The following is a 7285-nucleotide window of genomic DNA, read 5'->3' on the forward strand; positions in this document are numbered from 1 at the left end:
GGATGTAGAATCTAGAATATGTAGCTAGTCACAGAGACCACATAACACATGGCAGAGTGCTTGAGAGATAAAGTCCTCTGTATTTGAAAGTTTCCTTACACAGACTTAACAACTCAGGAGCTGTAATTGAATAAATAGAAAACGATGCCAGACCCCCTTCCGCCCAAGAGAAGAATGCTCATATTTCAAGGTCAGTCAGAACTTGCTTGAAATTATTCAATACACTTAAAGAAGTAATGGGATATTCCCTTCACTGAATTAACCTATACAGAGAAACATTACTTATGATCAGAAACAGTGTTATTTTAAGGTTAAAAAATAAGTATGGATGGACATGGACTGCACATCCTGAACTTGCACACAAATGGATCTGAGCTTTGGCAGTGGCCTGCCATTGACTCATTAGCTGTTGGATGGTCTTAATCAGGGCCCTGATGCGATACTTCTCAGAGGAAGTTCTGAGTGGAATGGGATGTTGTGTATATTCCATAGTCCTCTCCAGGAGCAAACATGATGAATAACATTGCCCTTCCCTATTTCATTGTGTCATGCTCAATGTGGCCAAGGAGATATCCTGCCCACATGGATGTGGACCCATCAAGTTGTTGGAGGAGACTGTGTTTGAGATCCTTAAGGTGTTCATGGTATATTCCAAGTGGCATTCTTTTGGGTGTAGTGCAATTGGATGAAGCACTGAATCTCTGCGTTTACATGTTGTATCAGATAACTGCATCTGTTTGTGGCTGATGTTCACTTTTAGTGGCGTCCAGACTAGCTTCAATGTGACTGCTCTCATAGTGCATGCATATTCTAGAATTTAGAATGTCTGTATATTATTTTAAATACTTGATATGAAAAGAATTGACTGTATTAGATATCCATTTGTCCTTTCACGTTTGCCTTAAGATTAATACATATCTCTTGTCATTCTTTTGTCCCCATATTAGCTTAGTAGTAATACATTTTCTTATTTTATTGGCTATCTCCATTTATCCAAATCTTTTACTTCTTAATTTTCTGTATTTTAAACCACACAAGACACTTATCATCATTGTTTTGTACAGTCAATATTTATATCTATCCACACATTTATTCTTTCCATTCTTATTCCTTTCTTCCTGAATTTCAGTATTTCTCTTTGGGATAATTTTTCTTTAACTTGAACAGCTCACTCACTTGTGTGTGTGTGTGTGTGTGTGTGTATTATCTGAAAGCATCTTTATTTCACTTTCATATTTAAGGAATTTTTTTTATTGGATGCCAAATAATAATAATGTAGTTATTTTTTTTTACAAAGCATTTCAAAGGTTCTGTTCTTTTCTGATTTCCATTAACTTCTATTGAGAAAGCAACTATAGTCTTAAGTTTCTCTTCATTGAGAGTAATGCATCTTTTTTCTTTTGCTGTTTAAAATTCCTCCCTCCCTTCTGTTCAGCCATTTTAGTGTGATCTAAATGTATTTCTGTTGAATTTATCCTACTTGTGCTTCCTGGATCTGTGAGTTGATATCTTTTTTTTTTCCAGTTTTGAAAAATTCTTGGCCATCTCTTTAAATATTGCTTTTTCCTCATTCTCCCCCTGACCCCAGCCTTGAATTTTGTTCGTGGTGTCTTATTTGTCTCTTATTCTTGGTCCCGTTTGTCATTCCTTTTTTTCATTGTATTTTAGTTTAGATTCTAATGACCAGTGTTCCAGTCTACTAATTCTGTTTTCTTTTATATCAAATCCACAAATGCATTTATTCAAGTTTTTTCCTTAGTTATAATATTTTTCAATTCTAGAACTTCTATTGTGTACCTTATCAGTGACTCCTGCAGTCTGAAGAGATTCTCCGTTCTTTAATTTATTCCTGTCATCTTTTCCTTTATTTTCTGCACATAACATTCAGTGATTTTAGATTTCTCATCTTCTTTAAAGTCTAGTATCCCATTTGTCTGTAGCTCTGTTTCTTTTGTCTGTTTTTATTTTATTGAATTTTAGTGAGAATATCCTGTTCTTTGCTAGTTTTTTTTTTTTAACTAAATGCCCCTTATTATGCATAAAACAACAGTCGTGGCTCCATATGATGTTATATTCCTCCAGAGATGATGATTATTTCCTCTGGTAGGCGAAGTGGGCTAAGGTAGTGGTAAGAAAAACATTGATTCAGAATACTTTCTAGTCATAGGATCAGCAAGATTTGAGGATGAATGGGTGATGATTGGGTGTCCAGGAGCAAAAGAATGTGAGGAAAAAAATTTGATTGCCAGAATTTTGGCTGAGGCAGTGTGGTAGTTTGTGACGCTCTTGCCTAAACTGGGGAGCATGGAGGAATAAACTTGTTTGAAAGGTGATATGAGCAAGAGTTCACTTTTGTATGTGTGAATTTAAGGTGTCTCCGGGCCATCAGAGAAGAGGCAATGTTATGTGGACTTTTCTATATGTGCCTGTATCAACTTGCAGTGAGTTGTGTTTTGCTTCCCAAAGCTGCTTAGCTCTTTCAGTCTTGCTTCTGAGAAAGGGTAAATAGTGCAACAATTAAAAGCTACTGTATTTTAGCAAGTATGTTTTTCTTCAATTAGTGCAACCTGGCTCCATGCCCTCATTTTAATGTTTATAGAGAAATCTGTTAACTACTACCTTCTGCGTCCTCACAAGAAGGCCTGTTAACTATTGTTTGATTTAAAATAGAGGTCTTACTGTCCACATCTATTAATCTGGTTTGCAGTTCTTATACTTGCCTTAACTGATGTTGAAAGCAATGTCTGTGCAGTAAGCTGGGTTTATCTATCCATGGGTATAGCATAATCACTCCGGGTCATAGGGTTTCTTTGATGGACCAGCTTGTGTTCTAATCATGCCCCCACAACCTCTACATAACCTGAAGGCTTTCTCTTTGACATTTGTCTCTGCAGGAATAACCAGGAAAACACTCCCCGGATTTCAGCAAACTTAACACATTTCATGCATAAATAACAATCTACCTCATGCTGACTCCTGTCTGTTGATAGACTACTGCTTATTGTTTTAGAGACTTTATTGAAGAAAATAGTTCTCAATTCATTAAAATCAGTATGCCTGATGTTGAACATGTTTCAAATACTAAATCTCTTAGTGTTCAGCCTACTCCAGAACTATTATCTTTATGGATAGTATTCTGATTGAGGCTATTTATTCCTTGTAAAATGTAGAATTGGCCCCCCCGCCCAAATACTACTATTTCTTTTTTTTTCTTTCTTTTTTATTTTTGTACTTTCCATTTTATTAGGATTTCTTTTGACATTATTACTCTTTTAGGAAAGGGCATGAAAGAAGAAATCATGCCTGCTTCTGCTTTCCAATCTAACTTTTTTTCTCTCTCTCTCTTTTTTTTCCCCTGTCTGTAAGCCCTACACTTCTTAGAATTTTTTAGAGGCTTAAACATCAAGCCCATAAAACTCCGTTCTTGAAGGCACGGTGTATTAGAAAGCTAAACCTCCTTTTTATTTACTGCTGCATCCCCAGCCCTCATGGCAGTGCTGATCAGAGAGTAGTCATTCAATTTCTGAATGAGTGAGTATGTGGGCTAGTTTATCTACTGGCTTTTGATTGCTTGTTAATGAGGGAAAACTTCAGACTCAAGTAGACCTCCCAGATCTGGGCCAACGAATTCCAACAGCTCAAGTTCAGTCTATTTTTTAATCCAATTACTTGCAAAAGACAGGAGATGAATCTGTCTTCAAGTGTAGAGTGAGGAGTTCCCGTATCATAAAGACAGTGACAGAGATTACAGGCTAATTCAGGACATTATTCTGTTTGTTTTTTATTGCACATATAATCTGGCAAAAGAAACATGCTTGAGCCACCATCTGCATGGAAAATATGTTTTTCAGCTCCACTCTTGGCAGGTTATAGGCTTTCCTGGGACCGACCAGAATCTCTGGGGTAGGGAATCATTTTGCGGGCAGTTAGGGTGAACACTTCTCTGTCAGTTTTTTTTTTTTAAAGATTTTATTTATTTATTTGAGAGAGACAGAGAGCACGAGAGGGAAGAGGACAGAAGGGGAAGTAGACCCCCCGCTGAGCAGGGAGCCCGATGTGGGACTCGATCCCGGGACTCCAGGATCATGACCTGAGCCGAAGGCAGTCGCTTAACCAACTGAGCCACCCAGGCGCCCTTTCTCTGTCAGTTTTGCTTCATATGTATTAAATTCTCAGTGAACTGACAGGTTAGAAGTATTGCTTGGGATCAAAGGGGTGTGATTAAAAAAAAAAAAAAATCTCTAAAATGTGACCCAGTGCCCTTGACTGGGTTAATGGCCCAGACTCTCTATTCTTTGTCAGGGAAGGCACTCAACAGGGATTAGTAAAAACTGCAGTAGCAAATCTGACAAGGAATGAAGGCCACAGGCGAAGTGGACACGGAAATACTCAAAAGAGAAGTTATGTTACTCTTGAATGGAGAAACCTGTGCTCTGGAAAAAGCCAGGAAAAAAATGTACTTTGAAAATCAGGGTCTTTTGATTTAAGCTTCTTGGTGTGGTTTGTAAATGATGCCTCCTTGATCATAGTATTAAAGGAAATAATGGTTAAAAACAAGAGTGTTTCAATATGATCAAGATCCCACTCAACATGTCTGACTGACATGTAAGGATTGGCAAGCTGTTTATTTAATATTGCTTACTTAAAATTGTGAATGATGGGTTCTGTTCCATATTAACCAAAGTTAAATATAGACAAAATGACCAAATAGCATTTACTCTTTCCTTCCTTCTCTAGCTAAGCAAGGGGTACAGTAAATCTAATACTTAATGCCAATAATATTAATGATGCTATATTTCCTGAGGCCTTAATATGTGCCAGGCACTGTTCTCAGGTCACTATCTTCATGGACTGATCCTCACAGTAACTGGTATGGTAGGTACTCTTGTTTGTTTGTTTATAAAAAGATTCATTTGTTCATGAGAGACAGAGAGAAGTAGAGAGGCAGGCTCCCCATGGAGCAGGGAGCCTGATGCAGGACTCAATCCTAGGACCCTAGGATCATGACCAGAGCTGAAGGCAGACACTTAACCAACTGAGCGACCCAGGCACTCCGAGGTAGGTATTATTTTAACCACTTCACAGATAAGAAAACTGAGGCAGAGCCAGTAACTTGTCTAAGGACATGCAGCTCTGCAAGTCAGAGTAGAGATTCCAATCTGACCTTGATTGTGAAGTCCAAATGCTCAACAATCAAATTATATATCTTTTGGCCTCCTTGTTACCTTTCTCTTTTTTTGGGGGGGGATATTAGCTTAAAACAATTATTGTGAGTCACTGATAAACACAAATAATTTTGAAAAGCTTCAAGTCATCAATTGAAAGACATGCTGCTATCTTTGCTAGAAAAATGGCCCCATATCTGACATAACAGCAGTGGATAGGATAGAGAGCCTTATAACATTTGGATTTCTGCATGTTTCTGGAACATGCACCTGTCAGATCTAAAGTCTATTATTAACTAGGGTCTATAAAAGATTCATTAATTTTGCCAGTGTTGATACATCAGGGCTCAGCCTAAAGGATTATTTATTCAACTGTAGGCTGTTTATTATGGGGTCATTAATTGGCATTATTTATATATTATTCTGTGTTTATTTGTTTGTTCCTGAAGCTAATTTTAATTGTTAGATATTTTAAATCATTTTCTAAGGGATACAAATTTAGGTTTTAAAGAAATAGGTCCTTAAAAAATGTATCATTATATAACACTAAAGCCTCCTTGCCTGTTAAAACTCTTCTTGCAAGGTAAGTCTGTAACCTTAACTCCTCTAGAGCCTTTTCTTCCCATTCAGCAGTCACAAAAGCTTTGAAGTCACCCTTTGTGTGGGGTTTAAAATTGGAAAAATCTGAGCTGCGAATGATTGAGGCACTTTTTTATTTTGTTTTGTTTTGGGTTTGTTTTTTTTTTTTTTACTCATGGTCACATCCCCTAGTCCTTTATGATTTCAGGGTTTGGTTCTGACCTAATTCTACCTTTTCCATAGTCCAAGGACTGCCTGTGCTTGATTACTTACCTTCTCTGTGTCAACTTAATCTCTGCAATAAGATACTTTGTTCTCAGTAGACTGGGATAGCAACAATGAAGACTGTGACAAAGACAAAAGCCTTGATGGGCGGTGTTGTGTTAGCTCAGCAATAATGGTGCATGGTGCTCAACGTTTTATTCATGCATGATGGTGCTAGGAGAAAGAGAATTCTGGAAACCATGTGACTTCAGTAGTGGAAGGTTCTATTGTTACGGTAATATATTGTAACACAATTCAAATATAAGCTTTCCTCAGATAATACATATTTATTACTACTTACTAATTAGATATTTCATTGCTGTAAAATAAGTTAACATATTGGGCTGATATTTTCCAAATTAGGGTATTTTCTGCTTCCCTTTACCTTCACATTTGAACATTTTTAGATTGGAGTATGTCTTAAAACTAAGATGGATCTTTAACTTGGTACTCTGTCCTTGGAAAGTTGTTATTAAATGTACCATGTCATAATCTATATATCTCCAAATAATTATTTGAAATCTGAAAGAGAAGAAGAGGAAGAGAAAGGATAAATTATGTAGATGGATGACCAAATATCCCAAATGTTGATTGATCTGCACTGGTGACTACATTTAAGAAGACATACCTGGCCTAGGGGCCATGCATACTTTTCCCATATGGCAGCAGGAACACAAAAGTCTCAACTCTCCTGTGAATAAGATGATTTGAGAAAACAAAGAGCAAACTGAGTTTCTTTTCTAGTTGCCTAGTTATTAGTCATTTCTGCTTCCTTGGAGAGAAACAAGCAATGTTTTTCTGTTTTCTCAACTGGGGGTAGAATGGAAGTTTTCACCATTCTTGGGAAATGTTGAGAAGTTGGAAATCATTGTTCCTATCATTAGAATTGAGGAAAAGTGGTAGAATATACAAAATATTGCCCATCAATAAGCTACATTAGGATAAGCAGAAAGAAAACAAATCATGATATTGTTATTCTAAAACATCTTCAAACTTCTTCCTACTTTTACACTTAGAGTCACAGAGAAATTACTTTCTGCTATTACCTTCAGTCTATAATAGAAATGTTGAAAAGGTGTTTCTATCACCTTTCTACCATTTCTTACTGAGGCATTACTGGTGTATTGGGCTTGACAGTTCTTTGTGTAGACTCATTGTACAGAATGGCACTCTTATTTCAAGACAGGTTAGCATCCCTGTGATTGTGTGAACCAAAAATACCCTCTTATTTCTTTCTCCCAGTGGTGTCATCTGACACCCTGAGAACCACTGACTCC

This window comes from Mirounga leonina, unplaced genomic scaffold, assembly GCF_011800145.1.
Source record: "Mirounga leonina isolate KUSES-001 unplaced genomic scaffold, KU_Mleo_1.0 Mir_128, whole genome shotgun sequence".
NCBI classification, from domain to species: Eukaryota; Metazoa; Chordata; class Mammalia; order Carnivora; family Phocidae; genus Mirounga; species Mirounga leonina.